Source organism: Hypanus sabinus, chromosome 2 (assembly GCF_030144855.1).
Source record: "Hypanus sabinus isolate sHypSab1 chromosome 2, sHypSab1.hap1, whole genome shotgun sequence".
NCBI classification, from domain to species: Eukaryota; Metazoa; Chordata; class Chondrichthyes; order Myliobatiformes; family Dasyatidae; genus Hypanus; species Hypanus sabinus.
Genome location: NC_082707.1, coordinates 99773697 through 99791608, shown reverse-complemented (window position 1 = coordinate 99791608; position 17912 = coordinate 99773697). Strand labels below are relative to the sequence as shown.

Below are 17912 nucleotides of genomic sequence, written 5' to 3'. Positions count from 1 at the left end.
GATGCTGAGCCTGAATTTGAAGTTAGCAATAAAGGAAAGTCCTCTCTGAAGATGAGGTGACCTCTGTGACTAGTTCCTGTCCGTTAACCAATCCTGCTGCCACCAGCATTCAACCAGTCACATTAAGATACCCTGACAGACAAGATTCCAGAAGCAGAAGCAGTTTGATTTCTCATTCAGAAAGGCAAGAGGAACATTGTTGGGAATGTAGGAAGAATAAAAGGAAATACAGATGATTTTGCAGATGCTGGAAATCTTGAGCAACACATACACAATGCTGGAGGAACTCAGCAAGATAGGCTGCATCAATGGAGGGAAGTAATTGTAACGCCCTGGTTCACATCTTTACTGTTGAGCTGTAGGTAGTTTATTTAGCAGCTCTGTAAGAGATGCTGTTCAGCTATCAGCCTCTTTGTTGACGATAGGGGATGCTGTGGAATGTGTTCTTCCAATTAGTGGGAGGTTTTCTTGGTGAGGGACAATAAGGTTGGGCTTGAGATTTTTTTCTTTTGTTTCAGAGGAAATGAAGAGAGAAGATGCTGGGAAGAACCAGTTGTAATATACAATCAGTAGGAGACCCATTTGTTCAAGATGGATTGCGAACTATGTTCAGAAAGTGGTGTGCACTTTCACATTGCCCAAGGACCCAGCACGTGAGTGACAGAGAAGTTCAAGATGCACTCCAACTTGTGCACATTTGACTGTTCAATTAGAATGGGCCCTTCTTTTTTTTTTACTAACCCTTCAATTAAGTTAAGATTCATAAAACTAATTCCTTTAATCATATGTAGTGTACTGTCTGTTATTTCATGGCATTGATTTGTAACAGGGTAGCAAATGACACCAGGGTTTGGGGTAGGATCAAGCAGCCTCAATCTCATGAGTTTGGCAGGGCCGGAGGTTGTCTTCTCCAAACTTACACAGCCAAGGAGACCAGGTGTTCATAATCAATTGACATTTTGGGCCAAGTCTGGAGAGTAAGGGGACAGAGTCAGAATAAAAAGATAAGGGGAGGGAGTATATGCCAGCAGCTGACAGGTGAGTCCAAGTGAGGGGGAAAGAGAGTGGGTAGAGAAGGGAGGATGAAAAGGAATGATGTGAAAATCGAAGAGTTGATAGGGGAGGAGGTAAAGGGCTGAAGAATATTGAATCTGACAAAAGAGGACAGTGGACCCTAGAACAAAGGGAATGAGGTGGGGAATCAGAGGTAATGGGCAGGTCACGTGGTCAGTGGAGGGGAAAAGAAGGGGTGAGAGGGCCAACAAAATGAGAGAAAACAAAGGAAGAGAAACAGGGAAGTGTTTTCAAGAAGTTAGAGAAATCTACGTTCATGCCATGGGGAGGGAGACTACCTAGAGAGAATATGAAGTATTGCTCCTCCAACCAACTTTTGGCCTCATTGTGGCAGTATGGGAAGTTGTAAACAGACATGTTGGTTTGAAAATTGGGAGTAGAATTGAAATTAATGCCCACCAGAAGATCCTAACAGTTGTAGTGGACAGAAACATTGGGATTGGTGTGAATGAGTAATTGACGGCCAGTGATGGGCTGAATGGCCCATTTCCTTCCTGCATGACACCGTGACTCTAAAATATTGGTTCAAATCAACCTTTATGAAAATGGTGAAGTCCCATTGCTCTGCTGGAGGGCTGGTGTGGAAATAATGGTCTGTTTCTGTGCTATAACCACCTTATGATCTTATGAAATATTCTTATTAGTAATAAGTTTATTATTGTCACATATGCCAACATACAGTGAAAAACTTTGTTCTGCCATCCATACAGATCTCTTCAGAGCATTAGTCACTGAGATGGTACAAGGGAAAGGCAGTAACAGAGCATCGAATACAGTGTTACAATTACAGTTACAGAAAATATTTAGTGCAGGTAGATGATACGACACAAGGCCATAACGAAGTAGATTGTGATGTCAAGAGTCCATTTTATTGTACTAGGGTCCATTGAACACTCTTATAAAAGCAGGGGCAAGGTAGAAGCTGTCTATGAGCCTGCTGGTATATGTTTACAAGTTTTTTATCTTCTGCCCAATGGGAGGCAGATATGAGAGAACATCCAGGGTGTGTCAGACCTTTGATTATGTTGGCTGCTTTTCCAGACAGTGTCTATGGAGAGGAGATTTCTGTGATGAGCTGTACTGTGTCCATGACTCTGCATTTTCTTTTGGTCTCAGGCAGAGTAGTTGTCATATCAATCGTGGAGAAGGTAATTACTGTACCTAGGTGCAAATAGGATGAAATAGTCTACTGAGCGGTAATTGTGGATTCATATATGTTTAAAAACTTGCAAACTTTAATGTCAGTAAGTATAACAATTGTAGGATTTCTTCTGGTCTCGATTACCTTGTTACTGCCTGAAATTATTACTTCCAATTCATGCCAATTAAGCTTGATTGCAAGCAGCAGGCTACACAGAGTGCAATGTGGAATACTGACAGAAACTTCAGGGTTTCCACATTAAAACATTCAAGTGAAATTCTCCAAAGAAGGAGGTATAGCAGTGAACACTCATAGTGATAGTGAAGGATAGCCAGAATGAATTCTCTGCTCTCTGAAAAATACAGCTACAGGGTCTTTTACATCTGCAGCAGAAACACTTGGAAACACCATCACCATGTCCAAGGTGTAGCTCATCCTGATTTGGAGAAATATTGCCAGTCTTTTGCCACCATTACATGCCCAGAAGACATACGGTAGGATTCTGCCATTGTTTGACTCTTATATTGCCCTGCATCGTGAAATGTGCCTGTGCACCAAACTGACTTGAGTTCTGCATATGTAATTTCTTACTCATCTGCAATAAATGTGTTTTATGGAGATGGTTTGAACCAGTCATCTACTCCCTTTTTAGGCTACCCTAGAGGTTGTCTACCATTGCTCATTATTGTTAACCTACTGGCTGAGTATATTAACCTCAACAAGGGCCCAAAACCTCAGCACTGTGGATGTAAACCAAAGTACCCATGTGGTTTGTGCCTGTATGCTGTTAAAGATTCTGGCATTCAGTGCTCGATGTGTACAAATTGGTTTCATTTTAATTGCTCTAATGTGTCTGATGACACTGTTGATCTTCACTCCAAAAACTTAAGTGCTATTTGGCTATGCCCAGTGTGTGATGTCATTAACTTTGCAAGTTCATTTTTTGATTCATCAAGTGACCTTACAAGTATGCTCAACTTGAGTAATTCCTTTGAAAGCCTTGCATCCTGGAGTAACGACTCAAATTGTGATGAATGCTACCATGTGAATTTAAGATCATCCAGCCCAATTACCCAAAATAACCCTAAAAAAAAATGCTTCTGGGTGCACTCGTACAACATCACCCAAAGCAGGGAGAAACGCTGCTTCATTGAAATGTGTGAAGACAAAAGATGGTTGGACCATTGTTGGGAAAGATGGTAAGAGCAACACCCCAGTTGATGGCAGTCCCCAGCCCTCCTCTTCCGCTAACACTAACTCTCAATATGTTGATGGACAAAGAAATGCATGCAATGCTTATAATAAAACTTGAAATACTAAAAAAGACAGTGCTCGCAAGGATACTAGTAAAAGTAATGGGATTAAAATTGCTATCATTAATTGCTGCAGTATAAAAGAAAAATCGGCTGTGATGAATTCATTTATTGAAACAGAAAATCCTGACATTCTAATCTTGGCGTGATCCCTCAATTAAATCTGCTGAGATATTCCTTCCCCATCTCCAAATTTTTAGAAAGGACAGAAACTCTCGAGGTGGTTTTTTTATTGGTGTGAACAATACTATTCCTTGTTTTGAAAGAACTGACTTAGGCAGTGATTCTGAGCAAATCTGGTGTCAAGCTACACTTCAGGGCCAGACGGTACAGATCGGGAGCTTTTATCGTCCACCTGATGCAAAGTCCAGGCCTCTTTCAGACCTTGAATCAAACATTTTCAAAATAAACACATTGTTGCACTCTCCGTATATCATCCTGGGGAAGATTTTAATATCCCAAGTGTAGATTGGACTGACAACAAACAAAGTGAGCCAAAAGCTGCTCTTCAGGAAGCCCTTGCTGATCTGATTCTGAATAATCATCTGTCTCAGAAAGTCACTTTTCCTACCAGACATGATGATACAAGTGGCACTGAAAACACCTTAGATTTATTGCTGACTTCACATCCAGATTTAATATCAGAGGTTTCATTTAGTGCTGGAATTAGTGATCATTTTATTATTCAAGCAAAACTGCACACAAAGACTAAAGTTCCTCCTAAACCACCTCGAAAATTCCCCTTTGGAGAAAGGTGAATGGTGAGGAATTCAAAGACCTTATCAAACAACTTGGGAAAGACTTCTTTAACTTACAACCAAACTAAAGATCTGTTGAAGACAACTGGGTGTGGCTGAGAGACTCACTAAATAATATTGTTACAAATCACGTTCCTCATAAACTCATTAAGGGCCGTATGTGTCCTCCTTGGTTTTCAGTGAAACTAAAACCCCTCTGCAGTAAGAAAGAGAAATTTTACATCCGTGCCAAGAAAAGTGGAACAAGACTGGATTGGGACAAATTCACCAGAGCGCGAAAGCAAGTCGACCGTCCCATTAGGAGTGCTCATAGACAACATATTTCTTCAATTCTTGAAGAACATCCTAAGGATTTTTGGAGATATGAGAAATCCAGACGGACAGACAACACTGGTGTCCAGATGCTTAAGGTGATCACTGGGGACCAGGAGAAAGCAGAAGCTCTTGCAAGCTGATTTCAAAATGTCTTTACCCGGGAAGATACGGAACCTTCATCTTTTCCTGATCTACCTCCCAACCTGTATATTGATATGCGTCCTATCGAAATTGAGGTTGAAGGTGTCAAAAAGTTACTGCTCGACATCAATACGACAAAAGCTATTGGCCAGACCAGATCCAAAATCAAGCTCCTCAAGATCACAACTGAAGAACTAGCTCCTGTTCTGCAGTTTATCTTTCAGCAGTGTCTCGACTCAGGTGATCTTCCTCTGGATTGGAGAAAGGCAAACATCACCCCTCTCCTTAAAAAGGGTTCAACCACCAACCCAGCAAATTATCGTCCTGTTTCATTAACAAGCTGCAAACTCTTGGGAGCATATAATTGACAGCAATCTGATGAGGCATCTTAGCAGACATAATATTCTTGCTGACAACCAGCATGCTTTTAGGAAGCATAGATCATGCGAGTCTCAGCTTATCCTGACAACAAATGACCTGGCCAAAAACTTTGATAACAATGTCACCACTGATTTAGTAGTGCTCAACTTCTCTAAAGCATTCAATGTTATTCCCCACCAAAGATTACTTAGGAAGCTTGACTTCTACAGTGTTCACTTTAATAGTAAAAGAAGGATTTCCAGTTTCTTGACAAAACGTCTTCAGCGTCTGTGCGTGGAAATAGCTCTGAATTAAGTATTAAGTCCAGTATTAAGTGGTACACCCCAGGACACAGTGCTGGGCCCACATTTGTTTTTACTTTACATTAGTGACATCCACAAAAAAGTCACAAGCACCACTAGACATTTTGCTGATGACTGTTTGATATACCGTCGAATTAAGTCAGCTGATGATGAAGATGCCCTCCAAAAAGATCTTGATAGTATGGTTGAGTGGTCATAACAATGGGGCATGCAGTTCAATCCTTCCAAATGTGAAACCATGCGTGTCACCAGGAAGAGAAAACCAGGTAAAACATCATATAAAATCCTGGGTGTCACCCAGAAACCAAACAGATCAGGTATCTTGGCATCAAAATCCAGAATCACCTGCGTGGAATGGTCAGACGCATCATGGAACAGTGAATGCAACAGGAGTCCTAAATTCTCATCATTGTTCAACCCCGTCAAAGAGAAGTTGTACCTCACCCTTGTTAGACCACATCTGGAATATGCATCTGTTGCGTGGGACCCATATACAAACAAAAACACTACTTCCATCGAGCAAGTCCAAAGACAGGCAGCCCAATTTGTCACAAATACCTATGAGAGAGAAGCGAGTGTCACCCAACTTTTGAATTCATTAAAGTGGACTCTGTCCAAGATAGATGTGAAGCACAGCATCTGTCCTGTTTTTACAAAATGTTAAATGGTCAGCTTGACATAGACTACCAATCCCACACCAAACCCAAACCTATTAGGAGCAGACGAGGGCACTCATTTCAATTTGAAATACTAACTACCAAGTCAGATGTGTACAGCAATTCATTCTTCCCCTGCACAATTAAAGCATGGAATAATCTGCATCTTGTGGATAGTCACACAATCAAACCCGATTAAATTTAAGACAGCTCTTCTTCAAAAATCTCCTTCTTAAGTCCACCCTCCGCCACCTCCAGTTTAAATTTCATGCAGAATATATTGGAGGACCAAGAACCAGGAAGGGGAGGATGTTAGTTTCCCAGGAGGACCTTTGAGGAACTACATGAGATCTCCTTCCACCCAAGAATGATAGATCTTTGATGTCCCAAATATAAAGACTATCACAAATTGTATTTCTCCTGCCTGAATCTGTCCACTTTTCCTGCATCACCTTGTCTTTTTGGGCTGGTTTCTACAGTATATGCACTAATGGCTGAATTCTGCTCCAATATTTTATGGTCGATGGTCTTATAAGGAGTATTTAAGCTGCATGGGACTGTGTTCCGCATATTTTGAGAACACAAGAAGCAATCTTCTTAAAATATACTAAATCATTACAGAGCTCAATAAGCTACAGGACATGCAGATTTATTGTCAGCCATAACATTGCTTCTTATTTATTTAGTAATTTATCATCATTTTATGTCTGAAAAACATAAGAAATAGGAGCAGGAGTAGGCCATCTACCATTAGTAGGCCACCTCCAAGGTAGGAGGTGTTGTGGATAATGAGGTGGGTTTTCAAAGCTTGCAGGGAGATTTATGCCGGTTAGAAGAATGGGCTGAACGTTGGCAGATGGAGTTTAATGCTGAGAAGTGTGAGGTTCTACATTTTGGCAGGAATAATCCAAATAGAACATACAGGGTAAATGGTAGGGCATTGGGGAATGCAGTGGAACAGAGAGATCTAGGAATAACAGTGCATAGTTCCCTGAAGGTGGAGTCTCATGTAGATAGGGTGGTGAAGAAGCTTTTGGAATGCTGGCCTTTATAAATCAAACCATTGAGTACAGAAGTTGGGATGTAATGTTAAAATTGTACAAGGCATTGGTAAGGCCAAATTTGGAATATTGTGTACAGTTCTGGTCACTGAGTTATAGGAAAGATATCAATAAATTAGAGAGAGTGCAGAGACGATTTACTAGGATGTTACCTGGGTTTCAGCACTTAAGTTACAGAGAAAGGTTGAACAAGTTAGGTCTCTATTCATTGGAGCGTAGAAGGTTGAGGGGGGATTTGATCGAGGTATTTAAAATTTTGAGAGGGATAGAGAGAGTTGACGTGAATAGGCTGTTTCCATTGAGAGAGGACATGATTTGAGAGTTAGGGGGCAGAAGTTTAAGGGAAACATGATGGGGTATTTCTTTACTCAGAGAGTGATAGCTGTGTGGAATGAGCTTCCTGTAGAAGTAGTAGAGGCCAGTTCAGTTGTGTCATTTAAGGTAAAATTGGATAGGTATATGGAGAGGAAAGGAGTGGAGGGTTATGGGCTGAGTGCGGGTAGGTGGGACTAGGTGAGATTAAGAGTTCGGCACGGACTAGGAGGGCCGAGATGGCCTGTTTCCGTGCTGTGATTGTTATATGGTTATATTACTCTGCCATTCAATAAGATCACGGCTGATCTGACCATGGACTCATCTCCACCTACTTGCCTTTTCTCCATAACCTTTAATCCCCCTACTATGCAAAAATCTATCCAACCTTGTCTTAAATATATGTAACCTTCAGGCTCAGCCAGCACGTGATCGTAGGGGAAGACAGCCTTTGGCCCAGCCAAACTGAGAAATCTCAGTTGTGTGGATGCTGCGTGATGTGTTGCTGGGTTACAAATCTGCGCTGCAAAATGTCAGACGGTACACCATATGCAATTAAACTTTATAAATCTTAATCTGAATATAAGGTTAGTAAAGCAAATGAAACGGAAAAGGGCCCAATTGAAGGAAAAAGTCAAAGTGTACATTGAAGCTCACTGATACGGCCATTTGTCAACCTTCGACCTCCAGGCATCGCCAACCTTTCGACCCTTGCTCCTGGTCTGCTCTGTCCGGCTCTCTCCACACGTGTCTTCCTTCTTCTCCTCTTGTCGACCAACGACCACGAAAATCCCTCTTCCAGACCCACAGCACCCCCCTCATTGGTTAATATACATTCCAAAGTCATAAGTTATATAGTCTAGTTATCTCTAGTCATAACCCAAATGTCACTGCTACAGAGAAACTAATACCTTAGCCTTAGCAGTGAAGCACTAGAGAGGCCATTATATCAGCAGTGAAACCTTACAGCGTGTTACATATATTTACAGAGGTAGCCACTGCTTCATTGGGCAGAGAATTCCATAGATTCACCGCTCTCTGGGAAAAGCAGACCCTCCTCATCTCCATCCTAAATCTAGTCCCACAAATCTTGAGGCTATGTCCACTAGTTCTAGTCTCACCTAATAGTGGAAGCAACTTTCCTGCTTCTATCTTATCAATCCCTTTCATAATTTTATATGCTTCTATAAGATCTCCCCTCATTCTTCTGAATTCCAGTGAGTACAGTCCCAGGCAACTCAATCTCTCCTCATGGTCTAACCCCCTCCTCTCTGGAATCAATCTGGTGAACCTCCTCTGTACTGCATCTAAAGTCAGTAGATCCTTCCTCAAGTAATGAGACCAGAAGTGCACACAGTACTCCAGGTCTGGCCTCACCAGCAGCTAGTACAGTTGCAGCATAACCTCTTTGTTCTTAAATTCAATCCTTCTAGCAATGAAGGCCAACATCCCATTTGCCTTCTTGATAGCCTGCTGCACCTGCAAACCAACCTTTTGTGATTCATCCACAAGTACTCCTAAGTCCCTCTGCACAACAAGTTGCAATCTTTTATCATTTAAATGATAATCTGCTTTTTCATTTTTCCTTCCAAAGTGGATGACCTCGCATTTACCAACATTGCATTCCATCTGCCAGACCCTTGCCCACTCACTTAACCTATCTATATCTCTCTGCAGACTCTCCATATCTTCTGCACAATTTGCTTTTTCACTCAATTAAGTATCATCAGCAAACTTAGATATGGTCCATTCTTCCAGATCGTTAATGTATATCGTGAACTATTGCAGGCCCAGCACCGACCCCTGCGGCACACAGCTCACCACTGATTGCCGACCAGAGTAACACCCATGTATCCCAACTCTCTGCTTTCTATTAGTTAACCAATCCTCTATCCATACTAATACATCAACCCCAATTCTATGCATCCTTTTCTTATGGATAAGTCTTTGATTTGGCACCTTATTGAATGCCTTCTGGAAATCCAAGTAAATAACATCCACCTGTTCCCCTCTCTTCACTACACTCATTATATCCTCAAAGAATTCCTGTAAGTTTGTCGAACAGAACTTGCCTTTTCTGAATCCATGCTGCATCTGCCTGATGGAGCCATTTCTTTCCAGATGCCTTGCTATTTCTTCTTTACTATTAGCTTCAAGCATTTTCCCAACTACAGATGTTAAACTAGCTGGCCTATAGTTACCTGCCTTTTGCCTACATCCTATTTTGAACAGTGGTGTGACATTTGTCATCTTCCAAACTGCTGGTGCCTGCCCAGAGTCCAGAGAATTTGGGGAATTTATCACCAAAGCCTCTACAATAACTTCTGCCATTTCTTTCAGTACTCTGGGATGCATTCCATCAGGACCAGGGGACTTGTCTACCTTCAGGCCCACAAGTTTGCTCAGCACTGCTGCTTTAATGATAGCTATTAAGCTCGTCACCTCCCATCGCATCCATAACATCTCTCTTTGGCATGTTAGACATATCGCCCAGCATAAAGACCGACACAAAATAGTCATTCAAAGCCTCTGCAGTTTCCTCAATACCCAATATCAATTCCCACTTCTCATCCTCCAAGGACCTACATTCACTTCTGCTACCCTTTTCTGCTTTATATAATTATAAAATCTTTTACTATTTATTTTTGTATTTTGGGCTGGTTTATTTTCATAATCTATCTTCCCTTTCTTTATTGCTCACTTTCTGTTTTTTTGTTGCTTTTTAAAGTCTTCCCAATCTTCCAGTTTCCCGCTATTGTTACTGCCTTTGTATGCACAATCTCTCAGTTTGATGCCTTATTTTATTTCCCTCTTGCCTCCCTTACTGTCCTTGCTTTTAGCTGGAATATGCTTTTGTTGTCTTTGCACTGTACTGCTGTTGCAAAACAACGAATTTCACGTCATGTAAGAAAGTGACAATAAAGCCTATTCAGATTCTGATATTGATTTTGAGTGTCATAGCCTCAAATAAAGGGTTGGTCATTTGAGACTGGGAGAAGAAGAAACATCTTCACCTTGAGGAAGGTGAATATTTAGAGTTCACTACCCAGAGGGGCTGTGGAATTCAGGTGCACAATATAATCAAAAGAGCAATGGATTTTCTGATATTAAGGGGATTGGGTTGTGCAGGAAACTGGTGCTGAGGTCAGAATCAGCATAAGGGGTCCTGCTGTTTTATTATGTTCTTACTTCCCTGCACTCTGCAGAATATTGTTCAAATTTCCAGTTAGATCCAGATTGATGAAAAATGGCAGGTTTATTCCCTTCTGGTTTACTGACTAGCTGAACTTGAGGTTGAGTAAAGACTCATTAGTAGGGTGTTGAGCAAGCAGGAGCATGGTAAAAAGTTTTTGTAAAACACAAGCAATCGTGCCTTACAGAGAAAGCCTTATTTTCAAGCAAATGAGGGTATATCAGAAGGTGATAATCAGGAACCAAGGGAACCATAACTAAAATGAATGTACAAGGGTATACGTGCTATTGTAGGGACAGAAATGTGGGCAGAGGGGGTGGGGTGGCCCTGTTGGTGAGGAATGAGATTCAGTCCTTTGCAAGGGGGGACATAGGGTCAGGAGAAGTAGAGTCTGTGTGGATAGAACTGAGGAACAGTAAGGGCAAAAGGACCCAAATGGGTGTTGTCTACAGGCCACCAAACAGTAGCATGGATATTGGGTGCAAGTTGAATAGGAATGTGGAACATAGGGAACATTGGCATGTGGCAAAGGTAATGTCGCAGTAGTTATGGGGGATTTCAACATGCAGGTGAACTGGGAGAATCAAGTTGGTGCTGGACCACAGGATAGGGAGTTTGTAGAGTGCCTACGGGATGCATTCTTGGAACAGCTTGTACGAGAGCTGACCAGGGACAAGACTATTCTGGATTTAGTGTTATGTAATGAACAGGATTTGATAAGCGATCTCGCAGTAAAGGAGCCATTAGGAGGTAGTGATCACAATATGATAAGCTTTTATCTGCAATTTGAGAAGGATAAGGGCAGCTCGGAGGTGTCAGTGTTGCAGATGAACAGGGGAAACTATGGAGCCATGAGTGAGGAGCTGGCCAAAGTTGACTGGATGGATAGCCTAGCAGAAAAGACAGTGGAACAGCAATGGCAGGTATTCTTGGGAATAATGCACAAGGTGCAAAATCAGTTCATCCCCCAGAGCAGGAAGGATTCAAAGGGGGGAAAGGGGCCACAGTGGTTGACAAAGGAAGTCAGAGATTGCATAGCATTAAAAAAAAGGAAATATGATAGAGCTAAGGTGAGTGGGAGGACAGATGATTGGGAAGGTTTTAAGGAACAACAGAACTTAACTAAAAAGACAATACGGGCAGAAAAAATGAGGTACGAATGCAAGCTAGCCAGGAATATAAAGGAAGATAGCAAAAGCTTTTTTAGGTATGTGAAGAGAAAGAAGATAGTTAAGAACAATGTTGGGCCCTTGAAGAATGAATTGGGTGAAATTATTATGGGAAACAGAGAAATGGCAGAAGAATTTAATGAGTACTTTAGATTTGTTTTCACTAAGGAAGACACAAGCATTCTCCCAGATGTATGGATGGGTCAAGGACATAGGGTAACAGAGGAAATGAAACAGATTGATATTTGGAAGGAAACAGTGATGGGACTGATGGGATTGAAGGCTGACAAATCCCCAGGTCCAGATGGTCTGCACCCTAGGGTACTAAAGGAGGTGGCCCTGGAAATTGTGGATGCATTGGTAATCATTTTCCAATGTTCCTTAGATTCAGGATCAGTTCCTGAGGATTGGAGAATGGCTAATGTTATCCCACTTTTTAAAAAAGGAGGGAGGGAGAAAACAGAGAACTATCGACCTGTCAGCCTGACATTGGTGGTGGGAAAGCTGCTAGAGTCCATTATTAAAGATGAAATAGTGGCATATCTAGATAGCAGTGATAGGATTGGGCCAAGCCAGCATGGATTTAACAAGGGTAAATCATGCTTGACTAATCTGTTGGAGTTTTTCGAGAATGTAACCAGAAAGTTAGACGGGAGATCCAGTGGATGTAGTGCACCTCGATTTTCAGAAGGCATTTGATAAGGTCTCACATAGGAGATTGGTGGGTAAAATCAAAGCTCAGGGCATCGGGGGGAAGACATTGACATGGATAGAAAACTGGCTGGCAGATAGAAAGCAAAGGGTAGCGGTGAATGGGTGTTTCTCGGAATGGCAGGTGGTGACTAGTGGGGTGCCGCAGGGCTCGGTATTGGGACCACAGCTGTTTACCATTTATGTTAACAATTTGGATGAAGGCATAAAAAATAACATCAGCAAATTTGCTGATGATACTAAGCTGGGTGGCAGTGTGACATGTGATGAGGATGTTAGGAGAATTCAGGGTGACTGGGTGAGTGGGCAGATACTTGGCAGATGGCGTTTAATGTGAATAAGTGTGAGGTTATCCACTTTGGGAGTAAGAACAGGAAGGCAGATTATTATCTGAACAGTGTAGAGTTGGGTAAGGGAGAACTACCAGGAGATCTCGGAGTCCTTGTTCATCAGTCACTGAAGGTGAATGAGCAAGTGCAGCAGGCAGTCAAGAAGGCTAATGGAATGTTGGCCTTTATTACAAAGGGAATTGAGTACAAGAGCAAGGAAATCCTCTTGCATTTGTACAGAGCCCTGGTGAGACCACACCTGGAGTATTGTGTGCAGTCTTGGTCTCCAGGGTTAAGGAAGGACATCCTGGCTGTAGAGGAAGTGCAACGTAGATTCACGAGGTTAATTCCTGGGATGTCTGGACTGTCTTATGCAGAGAGGTTAGAGAGACTGGGCTTGTACACGCTGGAATTAAGGAGATTGAGACGGATCTGATTGAAACATATAAGATTATTAAGGGATTGGACAAGATAGAGGCAGGAAATATGTTCCAGATGCTGGGAGAGTCCAGTACCAGAGGGCATGGTTTGAGAATAAGGGGTAGGTAATTTAGGACAGAGTTAAGGAAAAATTTCTTCTCCCAGAGAGTTGTGGGGGTCTGGAATCCACTGCCTCCGAAGGTAGTGGAGGCCAATTCTCTGGATGCTTTCAAGAAGGAGCTAGATTGGTATCTTATGGATAGGGGAATCAAGGGATATGGGGACAAGTCAGGAACCGAGTATTGATAGTAATTGATCAGCCATGATCTCAAAATGGTGGTGCAGGCTCGAAGGGCCGAATGGTCTACTTCTGCACCTATTGTCTATTGTCTATAAATAAATCTTCATCAGTGAAGACCAAGACAAGTATGCTGGGCAGTGAACACTCACTCGGAGTCTCCATTTAAATTCCCAGGTTTTTAGCAGGTAGAAAGGATAACAGCGATCAGTCCTCAGCTAGGCTGTGATGGCAAAACTCTTCTAAAAATGAAAACTCATAACAGGACAAAATGGAGAGAATTTTCTCTTTGATTCTCTCTCATAAGAGAGTAGCTCAATGGTGCAGCCAGCAAAGCCGCTGCCTCATAGCACGAAAGACGCAGGTTCAGGCCTAACCTCTGGTATTGTCTGTGTTGAATTTGTGTTCTTTCTGTATGACTGCATAAGTTTTTCTGAATGTTCGAGCTTCCTTCCACTTCCCAGAGATAGTGAGTTTACAGTTACATGACCGGATGGGGAATTAACAGGAGTAAGGAGAAAATGAAATGGAATTTGATTAGGACAGGGTAAATTGATGCTTGGTGGACCGTATAGACTTAATAGAAACATAGAAAACCTATAGCACAATACAGGCCCTTTGGCTGAACATGTCCCTACCTTAGAAATTACCTGGGGTTACCCATAGCCCTCTATTTTACCAAGCTCCATGTACCTATCCAAAAGTCTCTTAAAAGACCCTATCGTATCCGGCTCCACCACCGTCACCGGCAGCCCATTCCACACACTCACCACTCTCTGAGTGAAAAAACATACCCCTGACATCACCTCTGTACCTACTCCCCAGCATCTTAAACCTGTGTCCTCTTGTGGCAACCATGTCAGCCCTGGGAAAAAAAACCTCTGACTATCCACAAGATCAATGTCTCTCATCAGCTTATACACCTCCGTCAGGTCACCTCTCATCCTTCATCGCTCCAAGGAGAAAAGGCTGAGTTCACTCAACCTATTCTCATAAGGCATACTCCCTGATCCAGGCAACGTCCTTGTAAATCTCCTCTGCACCCTTTCTATGGTTTCCACATCCTTCATGTTGTGAGGTGACCAGAACTGAGCACAGTACTCCAAGTGGGGTCTGACCAGGGTCGTATATAGCTGCAAAATTACCTCCCAGCTACTAAATTTAATTGCAGGATTGATGAAGGCCAATACACCATACACCTTCTTAAGCACAGAGTCAACCTGCGTAGCTGCTTTGAGCGTCCTATGGACTCAGACAGCAAGATCCTTCTGATCCTCCACATTACCAAGAGTCTTACCATTAATACTATATTCTGCCATCGTAGTTGACCAACCAAAATGAACCACTTCACACCTATCTGGGTTGAACACCATCTGCCACTATTCAGCCTAGTTTTGCATCCTATCAATGTCCCACTGTAACCTCTGACAGCCCTCCACACTATCCACAAGACCTCTAAATTTAGTGTCATCAGCAAACTTACTAACCTATCCCTCCACTTCCTCATCCAGATCACATAAAAATCATGAGAAGTTAGGGTCCCAGAACAGATCCCTGAGGCACTCCATTGGTCACCAACCTCCATGCAGAATATGACCTGTCTACAATCTCTCTTTGCCTTCTGTGGGGAAGGCAGTTCTGGATTCACAAAGCAATGTCCTCTTGGATCCCGTGTTTCCTTACTTTCTCAATAAGCCTTGCATGGGGTATCTTATCAAATGCCTTGCTGAAATCCATATACACTACATTTATTACTCTTCCTTCATAAATCTGTTTAGTCGCATCCTCAAAAAATTCAATCATGCTCATAAGGCATGATCTGCCCTTGACAAAGACATGCTGACTATTCCTAACCATATTATGCCTCTCCAAATGTACATAAATCCTGCCTCTCAGGATCTTTTCCATCAACTTACCAACCACTGAGGAAAGACTCACTGGTCTATAGTTTCCTGGGCTATCTGTACTCCCTTTCTCGAATAAGGGAACAACATCCGCAACTCTCCAATCTTCCGGAACATCTCCCATCCCCACTGATGATGCAAAGATCATCACCAGAAGCTCAGCAATCTCCTCCCTCACCTCCCACAGTAGCCTGGGTACATCTCATCTGGTCCTGGTGATTTATCCAACTTGATGCTTTCCGAAAGCTCCAGCACATCCTCTTTCTTAATATCTACATGCTCAAGCTTTTCAATCCACTTCAAGTCATCCCTACAATCACCAAGATCATTTTCCACAGTGAATACTGAAGTACAGTATTCATTAAGTACCTCTGCTATTTCCTCCGGTTCCATACTCATTTTCTCACTGTCACATTTGATAGGTCCTATTCTTTCACATCTTTCCTCTTGCTCTTCACATACTTGTAGAATGCCTTAGGGTTTGCCTTAATCCTGCCCGCCAAGGCCTTCTCATGGCCCCTTCTGGCTCTCCTAATTTCCTTCTTAAGCTCCTTCCTGTTAGCGTTATAATATTCTAGATCTCTAGCATTAGCTCGCTCTCTGAAACTTTTGTAAGCTTTTCTTTTCTTCTTGACTAGATTTATTACAGCCTTTATACACCGTGGTTCCTGTACCCGACCATAACTTCCCTGTTTCATTGGAATGTACCTATGCAAAATGCCATACAAATACCCCTTAACATTTGCCACATTTCTTCCGTACTTTTCCCTGAGTATATCTATTTCCAATTTAAGCTTCCATTTTCCTGCCTGATAGCCTCATAATTCCCCTTACTCCAATTAAATGTGTTTCTAACTTGTCTGTTCCTACCTCTCTCCAATACTATTGTAAAGGAGATAGAATTATGATCACTATCTCCAAAATGCTCTCCCACTGAGAGATCTGACACCTGACCAGGTTCATTTCCCAATACCAAATCAAGTACAGTCTCTCCTCTTGTAGGCTTAAGGGCAGTTAGGGGGGAAGGGTTAAGGGGAGGGGGTATGGGTTATATACATTGTTTTTTCATACTTTGTAACCATTTAAAAATGCAATAAAAAAAGTTTAAAAAAAAGAAACCTTCCTGAACACACCTAACAAACTCCACCCCATCTATACCCCTCGCTCTAGGGAGATGCCAATCGATATATGGGAAATTAAAATCTCCCATCACAGCAGCTCTTATTATTACACCTTTTCAGGATCTGTTTCCCTATCTGCTCCTTGATATCCCTGTTACTATTGGACAGTCTATAAAAAACACCCAGTAAAGTTATTGACCCTTTCCTGTTCCTAACCTCCAACCCACAGAGACACTGTAGACAATCCCTCCATGGTGTCCAACTTTTCTGCAGCTGTGACACTATCTCTGATCAAAAGTGCCACACCCCCACCTCTTTTGCCTCCCTCCCTGTTCTTTCTGAAACATCAAAAACCCGGCACTTGAAGTAACCATTCCTGTCCCTGAGTCATCCAAGTCTCTGTAATGGCCACAACATCATAGCTCCAAGTACGGATCCACGCTCTAAGCTCATCCACTTTGTTCACAACACTCCTTGCGTTAAAATAGATACATCTCAAACCTTTGATCAGAGCGCATCCCTTCTCTATCACCAGCCTATCCTCCCTTTCGCACTGTCTACAAGCTTTCTCTATTTGTGAGCCAGCCTCCTCTTCCCCAGTCTCTTCAGTTCAGCTCTCACCCCCCAACAATTCTAGTTTAAACCTTCTAGCAAACCTGTCCACCAGGATATTGGTCCTCCTTGGTTTCAAGTGCAACCCGTCCTTTTTGTACAGGTCACACCGGCCCCAAAAATGGTCCCAATGGTTCAGAAATCTGAATCCCTGTCCCCTGCTCCAATCCCTCAGCCATGCATTTAACCTCCACCTCATTCTATTCCTATTCTCACTGTTGCGTGACACAGGCAGTAATCCTGAGATTACTACCTTTGCGGTCCTGCTACTCAACTTCCTTCCTAACTCCCTGAAGTCTTTTTTCAGCACGTCTTCCCTTTTCCCACCTATGTCATTGGTACCAATATGTACCACAACCTCTGGCTGTTCTCCCTCCCACTTCAGGATATTGTGGACGAGATCAGAAACATCCTGGACCCTGGTACCTGGGAGGCAAGCTACCATCGGTGTTTCTTTCCTGCGTCCACAGAATCGCCTGTCTGACCCCCTAACTATAGAGTCCCCTACCACGACTGCATTTCTCTTCCTTTCCCTACCCTTCTGAGCCACAGAGCCAGACTCTGTGCCAGAGGCACGGCCACTGTTGCTTCCCCCAGTTAGGCTGTCCTCCCCCCCCCCCAACAGTACTCAAACAGGAGTACAAGGGGTACAGCCACAGGGGTACTCTCTAGTACCTGACTCTTCCCCTTTCTTGTTCTAA

General features: G+C 42.6%; 1 long non-coding RNA gene across 1 annotated transcript in view; it reads left to right on the top strand.

Moving 5' to 3' along the window:
* The first annotated feature begins 622 nt into the window (after positions 1-622).
* LOC132405283 (uncharacterized) overlaps positions 623-17912 on the top strand; it is a 30560-nt gene continuing 13270 nt past the window's right edge. Inside the window, exon 1 of the long non-coding RNA XR_009515796.1 lies at positions 623-653. This is a non-coding gene — a long non-coding RNA (uncharacterized LOC132405283). The remainder of the gene's footprint in view (positions 654-17912) is intronic.